At 51.1% G+C, this 15,131-nt stretch overlaps 1 protein-coding gene across 4 annotated transcripts in view; it reads right to left on the reverse strand.

The window, feature by feature from the left end:
• Nucleotides 1-15,131, reverse strand: part of Dlgap4 (DLG associated protein 4) — a 97,079-nt gene that overhangs the window by 63,189 nt on the left and 18,759 nt on the right. For 2 of the 4 annotated variants that reach the window (XM_035446819.1, XM_035446818.1), the window contains one exon: nt 9,118-9,280. The exons of the other annotated variants lie outside the window; for them this stretch is intronic. The gene's annotated coding sequence lies outside the window, so the exon portion shown is untranslated. The remainder of the gene's footprint in view (nt 1-9,117; nt 9,281-15,131) is intronic. 4 annotated transcript variants of the gene reach the window in all.

The raw sequence follows: 15,131 nt of genomic DNA on the forward strand, positions 1-15,131 counted from the left end.
TAGGGCAGCAGGGGTTTGAGTTCAGATAGTCTGAGTGTCCGCCCATAGTCTCTCAGGCAGGACTCTGGGTCTGCTGCATGCCAGTCCCTCAGCAGCCCAGAGCCCAGAGGTGGCAAAGCTTCACTGTAGGGAGTTTTAAAATAGGCATCCGTGGCCTTGCAGGGGAGGCAGCTGGCTGCTGTGAGCAGCCTTTCTCAATGAGCTATACTTAGGCCCATCCGGGTACCCATAATTGCCTCTCATTAATATAAGCCTCATTGCCTTCATGGAAACTCAGAGGAAGGAGACACTGCTGCCCTGGGGAGCCCTCTGGGCTCTGTTGTGCCTCCGTGGCTTCAGCCACCACCCACTACCAGCCACCACCCACAGGACAGGGCCTCCTTGCCCTGCCATACCTCATCTTGGAGCCCATGAGCATGGGAGAGCTAAGCTGTGATGAGGCCAGGGACAGAACCCAGCCTGAGTCCTCAAGAAGCAAAAGTTACCTGAATACATCACTCCATTCTTCCAGAATGTTCTATGGATCCTTCTTCCCTGCTCTTGGCAAACCACACCCACACAGACTGAACCTCTAACCATCTCCAGCCATTCCCCACTCTGCCGCTCCAGCCCCCTAGAAGAGCTGGCTCCACAGCTGCGTTCAGACAAGGAGAAACTTAACAGGGACAGACAATCCTACTCACTGCTGAGCCCTGGTGGTAAGGCAGAAGAGGAGTCAAGTTGGGAGTGGGGGTGTGAGCTGAGTGATGACAGGCTAGGGGTGAGCGGCGCTGTTAGCTCTCTGGAGGGGTGATGTGTGGAGGGAAGGTGGGTTCTCGATGGCCTCCAGAGCCTTGGTGTTGCTGGTGTGATGTCTCTGGATGCTCACACTCCCTCCTCTGCTTCCTTCCACCCTCCCCCTGGAGCTAAGTCCAGGAACTGGATGAACTTCACCTTTCCTTTGCTGATGGGTACCCTGGTGTACAGTGCCACCTATGACTGGCCCTTCCCTGCTTTGGTCCTCAACCCAGTGGGCCCCTTAAACTCCAGACTCACCCAAATACTTCCTCAGTATCTTTCTCTGCATGTCGGGCAGACCCCCATCTACCTCATCTGCTCCTCCCACCAGCTCCAGTCAAAACCAGGACATGCTGTTCTCTGGTCACTCCAGTGGGCTCAGTAGCAAACGTGTCCTGAACTGTACATGTCCCCCAGAGTCCTGCCTTCTCACCTCCATAGCCCTGCCTGTGTCAGCTCCAATGACTTCAGATAGGCAAATACTGTCCTAAAACAGTTATTTTTATTTTATGTGTCCAGGTGTTTTGCTTGAATGTATGTCTGTGCATTGCGTGTGTGCCTGGTGCATATGAAGGCCAAATGAGGGCATAGGATCCCCTAGAACTGGAGTTACAGACAGTTTTGAGCTTCTATATGGGGACTGGGAATTGAACCCTGGTCCTCTAGAAGAGCAGCCAGTGCTCTTAACCACTGAGCCATCTCTCCATCTACTTTTTTTTTTTTTTTTTTTTTTTAAATTTTTAAAGGCCCAGGTCTCTTCTATACAGACTGGGCTGACCTTGAACTCACAGGAGTTTTACCTCATCCTCTCCAGCACCAGAATCAGGCATGAGCCATCCAGCTGGGCTTTAGACCCCTTCCTAGACTCCTTCCGGTCTCATTCCTTTCTTTCCCAAGGGCTCGCTTTTCTGGCCCTGGGTGTGGGTAATTTGATTTCCACCCCCTCTCCCTGCCTGGTCCTGTCTAAAATGCTCTGCCTATCTGCTACAAGATGTTCCTTGACTTCCTTCAGGGTCAGGTCACCAGGCCACCTCCATGGAGTGGTCATCTCTAACCATGCCACCTCGAGCCCCTCTTCTGCTGTGCCACCAGATATATCATTCCTATCCTGGAACACCATGTGTCACTGTCCATTCTGCGCCACTAGCCCTCTGCCCAGAGCCTGGAGACAGCAGGTAAGAGGGCTGAGGTGAAGGAGTGGCAGGAAGTCTTGGGATACCATGAAATAAATCAGGAAGCCAGCGAGATGATGGTGGAGTGCGCCTGCTGTGTTCTGTGGGTGCTCTTCAGTCCCTGGTACCAACTTTCTGGTCAAACATACCTGTGTGACACCACATCCTATCTCCTGTGTCCCATGTCACCAACAGGATAATGTGGCAGTGACTCCATTTGGCTACTCAGACCAGGTTGGGAAAGGCAAGGGGGCATCTGCTTTACCCCTCTGGCAAGTTGGCTGGTTGCTGAGCCCTGAGTCAGTCTGGGAGGAGCTGCAACCTGCCAAGGTGACAATGATGCAACTCTCTGAGGGACCCAGGCAAGAGCCAGGCTGTAAGGCTGCTCCTAACCCTCAGAATCTGTGTGCCAACTCTGGAATGGTTTGTCACACACACACTTATGTTACAGGAGGAAACACAACTCTGGTGGTTCAAGTCCCAAGCTAGGAGGACAGCTAGAAGTGCTCTATACCAACATTTGCTATTGCCCAGGTTCCAACTCCCTTCTGACGGCTATGTGATCCCGACCAGTGCCAGGTCCCATGTGTTTCCTGCTGAGCTTGTGTCCATAGCAACTGTTTGAAAAGTGTGACATTCAATCAACTAGTTGTTTGGTGGACAAGATTGCAGGCAAGGACTGCTGGGATGTGTGGCTCACACTGTCTCCACAGCAGGCCCTGGCCGCTCTGAGACAGTCACAAAGGGACTCCTGGCATTCCTGAGAGTGAGCTCTGTGCAATGGCCCAGGATGTGGACACCTGGTTCCTGGGGTGAAAGGCTTGGTGCCAGCAGGGGCCTCGTGTGACTGGATACCATCCAACTTTGTTGGCCTCAAGTGAGATGTTAGAGGTCAAGGGGGCCCATGCTCAGCCCCCATCTCTTCACTGATGACTAAATGACAAGGAACTAGCAAGAACTGTAAGTCCCTACATGCACTAAACACAGGAACAGAGAGGCAACATGAGACATCCTTGGGAAAATCTAGATAGAATTCCTTTACTTGGTTACTCTAAATCAATTTCAGTTCTTTTTGTCAATCTCCAGCTTAACTCTGGCCTCCTCATGCTGACTCAGCCACTCTAATCTCATTAGTTATTTCTCCAATGCTCTATTCTTCATGGCCACAGGACCTTCATCCATACAACACTGAGGTTTCTCTCCCAGCCCTTCTCATATTTGGCTGCTAGTCCTGCTAAGTTCCCGTCCAAGCATCACCTCCTCCGAGACCTTGCCTGACCGACAGCTAGGAAGGATGTTCTACTCTGCCCTCTCTTCTCTCCACACCCTTAATGATTTCCTTCAAAACTCTCCCTAAGTACCTCTGGTTATTCTTCAAAGTGACTTGTTTTTAGTGTTTCTCTCTCATGCCACGAAAGGGAAGGGAGCACCTGTGTTCATTTTTTGTGTCATCTCTGGAGCTGAGCACAATGCAAGCCCAGGATGGGATACAGTGAAAAGCTGATAAAAGCATGAGGAATTCATATGGGGCAGAGCTCTGAGGAAAGACTATGGAGAGAGCTGGGCTGCTAGTTGGGCAAGAGGATGAGTTAAAACTAAAAACCCACCCTGGAGTAGATGCTCCTTGGCCTTTGGGAAGGGTTGGTGTTAGGGGGCAGCTCAAAGGTCACTGTGGGGACAGCTCTTGGGCTGAGTGAGGGCTCATCATCTTCCTTTGCCACCAGGACCTGTCACCCCTCAATTGGCACAGTGAACAAGTATGTGCTGTGCTTGTGGACGCACTGGTGCTGGTTGAGTTGCTGCTCACTTGTGCAGGCCACCGTCCCTATCCCACTCTTAGTTTGACAATGAAGGTGATGACCTCAGCCAGAAGGAACCTGTGCACAGCAGTGGGATATAGCTAACCCAGAGGCAGGAAAGAGCAGGTCTGGGTACCATCCTACCGAAGTGTGGATCCCACCCTGCCCCTCTAACCACACACAAGTACCTCTCTGGGCCACAGCCTCCTCACCCACAAGGTATGGACTCTTGCTACCTGGCAGAGAATTATTCTGCCATCAAAAGGGAAGTCCCGACACTTAGCCACAGTGGGCAGAGCCTGAGAATAGTCAGACACGTGGCACATGTTATTTCCAGAGCCGAGCAAGCTTGGAGAACAAAAGGTAGCTTTGTGGTTGCCAGGACCTGGGAGAGGGTGCTGGGGGTGACACCCTCAGGGGTGTGAGGTTGGTAGGGGTTCAGGAGGAACTATATAACAGAGGTGCCGATGGTGGGTTTGCACTGGGACTGTGCTCCATGCCACCCTACTGCAGCTTTAGAATGGCTGGCCTGGTGCACAAGCTGCTCGAGAGGCTGGGGTTGGAGGTTCACTGTCCGTCTTGGCTACAGTTAAGTTCAAAAACAACCTCAGCAATTTGGTGAGGCCCTGTCTTAAAATAAAAAATTAAAAAACAAGGCTGTAGGTGCAGGTGAGACTGTGGCTGGAGAGTTGGCTCAATGGTTACTAGTTACAAGCAGCAGCTGCATAGTCACGAGACCCGAGTTCAGATGCCAGCACCCATGAACAAGATGGAAATGCGTAAAACTCCAACTCCAGCCCTCCCCTGATAATGAGATTGACGACTGACTTATATGCCATCCTATAGCCTTCATCCGGCAGCTGGTGGAAGTAGAAGCAGACACCCACAGCTAAACACTGATCTGAACTGGAAACCAGTTGCAGAGAAGGAGAAGTGATGAACAAAGGGGTCCAGGCTGGAGAAACCCACAGAAACAGCTGACCTGAACAACGGGGAGCTCTTGGTCCCCAGACTGAAAGCTGGGAAACCAGCATGAGACTGATCCAGACCCATGAATGTGGGTGTCAGTGAGGAGGCCTCAGAAATCTATAGGTTGTAGTAGATGAGTACTTATCCCTAGCATAGGAATGGACTTTGGGAACCTCTTCCACACAGAGGGATACTCCCTGAGCCTAGACACATAGGGGTGGGCCCGGGCCCTATCCTAAAGGATATGACAGACTCTGAAGATCCCCCATGGAGGGCCTCACCCTCCCTGGGAAGCAGAAAGGGATTGGGATAGGGGTTCAGTGTGTGTGTGGGGGGGGGCAGGCAGATGGGGAGAGGAGGGAGAGGGAACTGGGATTGACATATAAAACAATCTTGTTTCTAATTTTAAAAAAGAAAAAAAAAAAAGAAAAAAAACCCCTCCAACTCCAAAGGCTTTAACACCCTCTTTGGTCTCCTCAGGTGCACTCAAGTACGCGCCTGTACATACACAAAGAGGCTTGATTGGTACATTTTATGTGTACCCTAGGTCAGCTTAAAAATATATCTCCCTATCCCCACAGGGTATCTGTGAGCCTCAGGAAGAGTATAAACACAGAGCACCCCACAAAGTTCAGCAGGTGCCCAACAGAGAGGAGCTGGGTGCCTATAGGAAGCCCCAAGTCCTTCAGGTCAGTGCTTCTGAAGTGTGTTCTCCACTTCCTGCATGCCCACAGCAAAGGGCACACATAGTAGGATTCTCACAGCAGCCCTCTGGGTAGGTCTTTGAGTTCTGTCCCGAGAGAGAGAATCCGGGCACAGAAAGATAATCTGTACAAGGTCACACAGGGCAGGGCTAGGATTTGAACCCAGGTGCTGGGTTCTCTGCTTTCAGGTAATGACATCTGATTTGACACCAAGTTGGTGCCATGCTCAGGGGAACACTATCTCTAACTGCTCAGCAAGACTTTACCAGGCTGGCCTTCGGAGTCTGGAGAAGGGGGGGGGCGGCAGGGGGCGGGCTGTCTGTCTGAAAGCTCTGGCTAGGAGTAGGCGGACCTGGAGGCTTGTTTCATTCCAGCCCCTGCTGAGGGACCATCCTGGAAGGTCAAGCTGGCAAACAGCAGAATAAAATGGTCAGAATGCAGCCACTGCCAGCACATTTAATTCAATTCCCCCAGCCTTTATGGGGCCTGCTCTGACTCACACAGTCCCAGCCCTCAAGCCCATGGTCAAGTGCAGGAGGCAGAAATACACACAACAATTAGATAGCACATAAAAACACATCCCAGGAAGTGTCAAAGCCAGAGACACAGGCCAGTGTGGGGAGAGATCAGCACTCAGTGGGGCAATGGGAGGGCTCCCTAGAGGAGGTGTGTGTGGTGGAACCAGATATTTGAAGGTCAGTAAGATCCACTGTGTGTGTGTGTGTGTGTGTGTGTGTAGGCCAGAGGCCCACCCCACATTCCTTAGTTACAGCTCAACTTGTTTTGTTTTTGAGACAGGGTCTCTCACTGACGTGGACCTCTCCAAGCGCACTAGGCTGCAAGTCTCAAGGATCTACTGGACCTCGGTCTCCCCAGTGCTGAGATTACAAGTGTGCCCCTTTATATAAGCTCTGAGGACCAAACCCAAGTCCACATGCTGGCACAGCAAGCGCTTTACTGACTGAGCTATCTTCCCAGACCAACAAGTAAGACTTCAGTAGAAACGGTTACGAGGAAAATGCTTTTTCTGTCTAGTTTTGTTTGTTGGGACAGGGTCTCTCTATGTAGTCCAGGCTGGTCTGGAACTGTACCCCTACTTCAGGCTGCTGAGTGCTGGGATTGCAGGTGTGCACCACCCTGCCTGCTAGGGGAGACTATGTCATGAAAATGAAATATGAATCACAACAAAGGAGCAAGGTTCTGGGAATGTTGAGGGTTTACAGGCTGCCCCCTCCTGGGGGGGGCAGGTGTAAAAGGGACAATCACCTGGAGTCAGATCAAAAGGGCCTTGATTTCAGCTCCTCATCACACTCTGTACCCTCAGCACTGCCTCGCAGAAGAGCATTTAGGGGCTGGGAGTAAAGCATTTGCCATGTCAGCTCAAGGACCTGAGTTTGATCCCCAGAACACACACTTTTAAAAAGCTGGGTATAACAGCACACATCTTCCATCCCAATGCTGGGAAGGCAGACAGGAAAATCTCTGGGTTCACTGGCCAGCCTGGCCTAAATCAGAAGGCCCAGGCCAGCGAAAGACACAATGCATGTGGACACTGCAGCATGCTTCCCACCCCCCAACACATTTTAGAAGAGCATTTAGAAAAAGCTACTGAAAGAGGAGATTGCAAAACAGGATCTCACCTGTGTATGTGTTCTGGAGAGTGGAGGGATGTGCCCCTGGTAGCCTGTGTGCCAGGGATGTAACACCAGAGATTTTTGGTACCTGGGCATGGCGCCTGTCCTCTAGGGAACCCGAAGCCTACCTCAGTGTTCCTGGGGACTCTGACTTTACCCCGCCACTGGCCTGCAGGGATTGAACCACCAAATCCAACCAGTGCATTGGGGAAAAAGAGGCCTGGCAGGAATACTTGGCACTGGGAGGTACAGTTAAGGTTTCATTGTCCAATCGTGTGGCAGCCCCCACTGGGTCTCATGCTCTGAGCTTAACCCTGTTCTAGTCAACCCCTTCCTGGCAGACAGTGAGGCTGATGGTGCCAGCAGCAGGCTCCTGAGATGACCACACCTGTTTCCATGCTTGTCACAAAGACAGTGCAGGTGCCAGGCTGCTATCTGGGTCTCTTGTTCTGAGGGGAAGAAGGTGCCCACTCAGGCAGCCCTGTGACTCTGCTGCCACCCTGCAAGCGAGCTTGGAAGCAGATCCTCCAGCCTCTAATCCCCCCTCAGATGATCATAGGCTAACAGGAGGCCCTGAGCCAGAACTGTCTAGCCAAATGACTCTGAAATTCCAGAACCACAGAAACCAAGAGGGAACAAATGTTTGCTAGATGGGGAAAATTATGCAGCAATATTAATCACCTCCTATCTCTGGAAAAGTATTGGGTTTCATTGAGTACTCCAGAGACTGGTGGCTCAGTATTTCCCAAGGGGTGGCTCCACCTCTAGGCAGCTCAGGCTCTCTCTCCCCCAAGGATTCCCCTGAAGCCCTAGCATGACCCTCTGGGATTTTAAAGGACAAAAATTCCCTCTATCCTGGACAGGTCATACGAAAATTGCATCCTGCTGTGGTTTGAATGTTTGCTCCTTCCAATATCCATTGGGATTTAATGCAAGTGCCATTAGGATGGTATTGGGAGTAAAGCCTAAGGTTAGACCCCCTTTGGGGCTTGCCCTTCCCCCTCTCCCTGCCCCCACTTCAGTTCTTCCACCATTTTAGGACACACCAAGAAGACCCTTACCAGACGTTGGCCCTTGGACACTCTCTTGCCTCCTAGAACAGTGAGCCGCCTCATTTCTATTCATTGGAAATCACCTAGACTGGGGCTGGGGTTGTAGTGCAGTTGGTAAAGTGTTTCATCAGCATGCACAAAGCCCTGGGTTTTATCCCAGCACTATAGTAACAGTGTAGTCATTCATGCCTGCAATCCCAACACTCCAAAAGCGAAGGCAGGAGGACCTCAAATTCATGCCATAGTAAGACCCTGTTTCAGGGGCTGGGGATATATCTCAGTGGCAGAGCACTTGCCTCGCATATGGAGAAACCCTGGATTCCATTCCCAGCACAGACAATGAAAGTAATTACCTAGGAGCACCTTGTCTGGCTCCCTCTTCCAGCAGCACATCCTGGCAGAGCATCTCCCAGATTCTAGGTTCCTTTCTCAGAGGCTGAGGCCCCAGGCTCTCGCCTACTCTGTGCTTTCTCTTTAGGCTACCCTGAGCCACTGCAGGATGTGGCACTAACAGAGTCATCTGAATATAAACGAGTTACTGTCATGATGATAATAATAGCACGTCCTTCCCTCCCTGACACAGGACCCCAGTCACCTGACATGTTAGCGCAAGTGACAGATTTGCAATAGGTTGCATTTTACAGAAGGGGAAACTGAACACACAGAGGTGAAGGGGCCCGCCTTCACATCCATTTGCAGCTGGAAATAGTTGTTCAATCTCTGGGACTTTGATGTAGCAGGAACCCAATCCTTACCTTGGCCTTGATTCTAGCCATGTGGCTTTGTTATTCTTCAAACTCATAAGCACTTTGCTACCTCAGGACTTTTGTATGTGCAGAGCTAGTGTCTTAGGGTACCTTTTGAAATTTGTAGCTTGATTCAAGCATCACCACCTTGGGGACACTTTTCTTGACCCTGTACCTACATGGGAGGTTCCCTTCTCTTCCTCATATGGCAGTACAGCTCACCTATGTCTGGTGTGGTCTTTGTATCCATGCCTATTTCCTCACCTGGGTTATGAGCTCTGAAAGTACCTTTGGATTGTCCTGTTCAAGGCTGTGTCCTCAACACCAATACAATACCATGCTGACATCCAAGGTGGCTCTGTGACATGAATGCACATGAATTTCCATGCTCAGGAGGTGGGGATCAGGATGGGAGCCACTGCAATATCTGGAAACCAAAGAGACCGCCTGAGGTCACATTAGTGCAAAGTGGCACAGGCTGTATTCTCCCTGCTCCACACACACACACTATGGGGACACGTGGCCCCGCCTTCTGGGGAGGTCCTGGCTGCTGCTTGCTATTCTGCTCTGGCTGCTGAGACAGAATGAAATATTCATCTGTGGCCGGGGTTTGCAGAGTGTGCTTAAGATGGATCGCGTTTTCATGTGCCTATGAAATCTAATTCGATTCATTGTAGGGCATTTGGTTTCCCGGAACAGACACATCATTTTCTCAAGAGCGGCAGTCTCTGCCACCCAGGGCTGAGAGGAAGCTGGCTGTGCCTTGTGCCTATCACCTATCTGCCTGGCCGGGTGGGGCTGGTTCTCTGGCTGCTGATGGGGGTCAGCAGGAATAGCCTGCCTGGCCTCTGTCTGTGAAAGGCCTGGTTTCCTGAGGTCTCCAGTCAAGGTAGAGGACTCCAGTACCCTAATAAAGCAGCTCCCTCCCTCCCCCCCCATAAAGATGCATGTATCCGCTTTCATTCCATTGCCACAGGTCCTACCCTCCAGTTCTCCTTCTGCCCCATGTCTCCCCTGCTCCAAAGCAAGGCAAGCCTTCCCACAGTGCAGATTTTGAGTTCTATCTCCCACTTTTCATGTGAACAAAGGTGAGCCTCAGTTTCCCCATCTGAACAGAGGAGGTGGGTCATAGTAGCTCTCAAACCCCCCAAATGGCCTTTGTAGGAGACTCTCTGCAATGTCCCCTTTATAGTCCTGATACAAGACTCACAGTAGCACCTGTGCCACCCACATGCGTCACCAGAATAAAAGTGCCAGGCGGCAGCAGCACGGAGCAGGGAAGGGACGGAGAAGGGAAGGGAATGGAAGCGCTTGGATCCACCGCCTGCAGCTGTGTGGCCTGTGATGGATTCACTTAACCTCCCTGGTGTCTGTTTCCTTACCTATGAAAGGTGGATGATCCTGCTACCTACCGCCTAGAGCTTCAGGGGACTAATGAGTCAAACTGGAATGCACAGCAGGGGCCTGGCTGCAGTTACAGCTCTGCCAGACAACCAGTACCAATCCTTACCTGGTATTGACATTATGATGCTTACAGCTCTTGCCACACCTTTCTCTGCGGTGGGGACATGCTTTCTAATAAGCATAACTTTTGTGACCAGCCCAGATAAGCTCATCTCCCTTGGCTTCTAGAAAGATCCACTGTTTCCATTTCATTTTCCCCTTCATGCCTGCTTTGCCTGTGCTGTTTCCTCTGGGTCGGACGCCCTTCCCATCATTCTTTCCAGGCTAACACAGATCTTTGAGAATCACCTTTTGCCAGAGGCCTTCCCTGAAGTACAGCCTTATCAGGACTCCTCCCTCAGCTTCCGAAGAATTCCTCTCTGACAGAATTGCTGTTGCACCTTAAGAACACAGAAACTGCTTAATCCTCAAAGGAGCAAAGAGGTGTTCTTTTCGAATCAATGTGTGATGTTTGCAAAAACTGGCTGCGTTTTGAGCTACAAAGTAAGTCTCAATACCAAAGACACAGTACAAGCCAGTTGTGGTGATGTGTGCTGTCATCTTCATCAAGAGTTCAAAGCCAGCCTGGGCTACATAAGGAGTTTCTGAGCTCGAGGTCTGACTGGTCTACATAGCAAACTCCAGGCCAGCCAGGGCTACACATTGAAACCATGTCTCAAGAGGGTGTGTGTGTGTGTGGGGGGGGAACTAATAGGGGCTGATAATATGACCCAGAAGTTAAGAAATCTTGCCAAGCAAACTTGACCTGAGTTCTCTGGAGGAGGCAAAAACTAACTCCCTAAAGTTGTCTTTTGACTTCCACATACGTGCTGTGTGCCTGTACTTACACACATATACACCCCCAAAATTTTAAAATCCAGAAGTAACTCATGGGTCAGGGAATAAGCACTAGAAAATGAAAATAATATTTAGGAGTGACTGATGATGAAAATGTCACTTGTGGGACATTTGCTAAAGCTGAACCCGGAGAACCATTCACAGCTCAGTGCTGACGTGACGAGAGAGACGGAAAAGCATTACGGTAAGTTTCTAATTCCAAATGTTAGAAAGGAAGGCTAATGTAAACACAAAAGTGCTGAGGGAGGGGATACTGTGTCCCCATGTCCCCTCCGTTCTCTAGGGACATCACTACCCTGTGGCTGGGCAGCCCAGGACTGGAGGCCAGAGTGCCGATGGCGAGTCACTAGTGGAAAGCACACCTTCTCCCTAGTCCACTTTCTCTGTCAATGCTCCTCACATTGACAGGGCACCCACAGCAAGTCGCCTGGACCACAAATCTAAACGGGGTAAAACCAGAGACTACATTTCCTACCAAGCTCTTGAGTGGTTTCACAGGTACTGATCCTGGAGACACAGGCTGCCACAGGGCACTGTGAAGTCAGATGTGCCTGCCAAGGGGACCCACCTCCTTCTTAGGGACCTTCCAATCCATTTATGTTTTCAGAACCCGAACCAGCTGCTTTGAAGCCATGACCTAATCCAGGCCTCTTGTACTTCCCTGTTGTGTGAGACTGAAGATGGCCGTTCCTCTGTTCCTCAGGTGTGAGTTCTCATCCCAGCACCCGTTCCCTGGATCACGGGCCAGCTCCCTGGCATGGGGTGTAGCATTCTCTTAGAAGACACAGCCTCTCCTCTTCAGAGCCATCTGAGTGCACAGACCCAGGAGGGTAGCAGGACTGGCCAGGCAGTTTGTCAAGGGAAGCAATTGAAGCTTGGGGAGACTATTTTGGGCCAGCAATTTCTGGAGAAGGAGGTTACATCTCCTCCCAACCTTCCTGAGGTTGTGATGCAAGGGGAGCTGGTGGCCCTGAGTCCATGCTTTCTAGGAGTCTCTCAGATGCAGTGACATGAGACCTGGAGGAGGTCTGGGGCAGTTCCTGGTGTTCAGAGGCAGAGCCTGAGCTTTAGGTAGGAAGGAGGTTGACCCGGAAGACCTTGGGGCTCCTTCCCACACCCTCTACACAGAACCCCGTCCTTCTCCAGTGGGCAGGAGTTCCCAGGACATGATGCCATCTCAGTGAGACTCCTGAGATCACTGCATTTACAGGTAACCCCGAGGCAGCAGTGGACACTGGGCCTGAAGGCTGACCCTGTGCCTCTGGAAACCTGCCATCTTTATCCAAAAGATGGGAATCCCACCACCCACCTCACAGCACTGATGGACCAGAAGTCTAGAGCAATGACACCCACTTATGCTGTGTTTATGGTGAAGAATGGCTATGAAAGCAAGGTAGCTGCCAGCCTGCGGGGGCTCTGCACTCAATCGGCTGCTTATCTACTCACTCGTAAGTCACTGGCCATGTCCTCTGGGCATGGAGCAGATGACAGGGAAGTGAGGAAAGGCTTTCTGGAACGGTTTCTCTGGATAGGAGTGAGGGATGCGTGAAGAATATTTTAGGTGGTGAAGCAACTAGGGCAGAAGCAGGCACACCTGTGTGTGTGTGTGTGTGTGTGTGTGTGTGTGTGTGTGTGTGTGTGTGTTAGAAAGGGAGGACACAGAGGACAGCCAGCTCCTGGAGGCTCTGAGGGCCACATTAGAGTTTCAGCTCCCTTAGGCGAAGCATCACTATCTTCAGGGTGAAGGAACCATGATCCAAACCAGGCAGCCACCCACCAGCACCCACTCTCTTTCCACATGGCCTCAATAAGCATTGCTGGAACCTGGAACAGATTTTGAATGAGAGGGTGTGTCTGGGGAGAGGCCCCCAGCCCTGAGCTTGTAGAAGCCTGAGGCCTGGGGATGTGGGAGTCAAGGCAGGTCGAATCTGGGTCATGGAGAATCGGGCGGGGGGAGCCAGAAGGGTGGCAAAGGCAGCCACCTGGGGCTGGGTGGGTGGGGGCGGCCTCTCCATGGAGACAGCGTTTGGAAGTGCCATTGGAATTACTCACGGAGGCCCGTGAGCACACGTGCGTGTTCCTAGGGCCATGTGCACACACATCCAGAGCCCACGCAAGCCTGGAGCAGCTCAGAAGCCACTTAAGGAGTGACGTCATCCCTCAGCAGGGCTGAGGACATGAAGTCCATCTCAGGAAGTAGGGGGCAGGCCACACTTGAAAGCCTCACAGCCCCACAAGGCAGAAGCATAGAACAGCACCCCAGTCTCCTGTACTTGGCCCAGTAGGGACCCTAAGAACTGAGGTCTGTGATCTCAGGGGTACCCAGCCAGTTTCTTAAGGAAAAGAGATCATAAACATAGCCACACATGAGAATGGTGGCAGGGGCCAGAGCCCTGGGGAAAGGTGGGGGTCAGGAAGGATGGAAAGCCACACAAAGTTAGTTGTAGAAAGTTATAGTTCTGCTGATGTCTGAAAGATGAGGAGGAATTGACAGGATGAGGATATGTGCAAAGGCCCTGGGGCCGGAAAAAGACTCCTGGGTTCAGAGAATGGAAAAGAAAGCAAGGGTGTCATGACTAGGGAGCTAGGTCCCCCGAGCCAGCTTTCCCTATAGATACCGTAGAGCCCTGCGCAGAGGCTGTGGCCTGAAAGGGGACAAGTCCCTAGGCTTGCTCCCAGATGCCTCAGAGTTCTCTGAGACAGGGTTGGAATGTGTTCTCATTGTGTGATGTTGGTTTGGTCATTTCCCTCTCTGAGCGTCTGTCCTCTGGACAATGGTCACCCCAATCGTTTAATGCCAGGACCATGTGGATGAAATGTACACATGGCAACCACAGGTACATGGGACCTCCTGTCTCAGTTCCTCATACTGCTTATCTGCTATTTGGAGGGTTATGCTCCCACCTTCAGACTGGATTGGGGCAAGGTTAGTCTCTATAGCAACAGGGCTATACAGACTTTCACCATGGTCTTGTCCCACCCGCCACACCATCGTCCCCAAGACTCTTGCCTCCCCTCCCCATGGAGGGTTTGGCTCCAGCTAAATGGAGCCTCTCCTTTATTCTGTCCCCAAGTGTCCATTTTCTTACTTAACAGCCCAAGAAGGGAACCAGCTCCAGACCACACAGCAAAGGAGTGGAGTCAGGGTCCTCCAGCCACTCAGGCCAGATTGCCATTCGGTCCTAATGCAGCTCATCCTCTCTACTTTAATCATTCATTCTTTCCCAATGGCTCTAGGTTCTATGGTCCCATTTCATCCTTGCCCCTCAATTAAGAAGCTAAATTAACCCCACACTGGCCATGAAGTCCCAGTCATCTCAATGCCCTTTCACAGTCATAGCCTACCTGGTCTCTCTTTCCTCTTTCTTTCCTTGGACATGTGGAGTTTTGTTTTTTTTTTTGTTTTTTTTTGCCTCAAGGCCTTTGCACTGGTTCTCTCTAACCAAGCATGCTGTTCCAGGGACACTCACATGACTTTCATTCAGGGATTATTCTAATGCTGCTTCTTTATAAGTCTCTCTGGTACCCTACAGGTTTTCACCCCACTTTATTTTTTTATTTATTTAGAGTATTTGCTCATTTGTTTAACTTATGTCTATCTTCCACCAGACTGAGAGTCTTGTGATACGAAGAATCCTGATAGAAAGAGAATGAACGAACTTACTCTGATGGCATGGCCATCCTGGTGACAGCTCCTGGCACCTGAGCTATACTTTGAGGTTCCTGGTCCCTTTCACTGTTCCAAGGGCTCTTTCTCCTCTGGTCCATCAGTCAGGCTGGTCATTCCCAGTCTGATTGGTTGAATCTGCTGTTTTCATCCTATCTTTGTTGCCTCCGGTTTCACCTAATGCTGTCATCTGCCAGGAGGCTGCCACCAGCCCCGCCTTCCCATCCATCTCACCTAGCACCACTTCCAAATCCAGCCCTCTAAGAGGGCCACAGGCTGTGGTACAAGAGTGAGGGTCCCCTGTGACAAG

The sequence above is a fragment of the Cricetulus griseus genome, chromosome 6 (assembly GCF_003668045.3).
Source record: "Cricetulus griseus strain 17A/GY chromosome 6, alternate assembly CriGri-PICRH-1.0, whole genome shotgun sequence".
Taxonomy (NCBI): domain Eukaryota; kingdom Metazoa; phylum Chordata; class Mammalia; order Rodentia; family Cricetidae; genus Cricetulus; species Cricetulus griseus.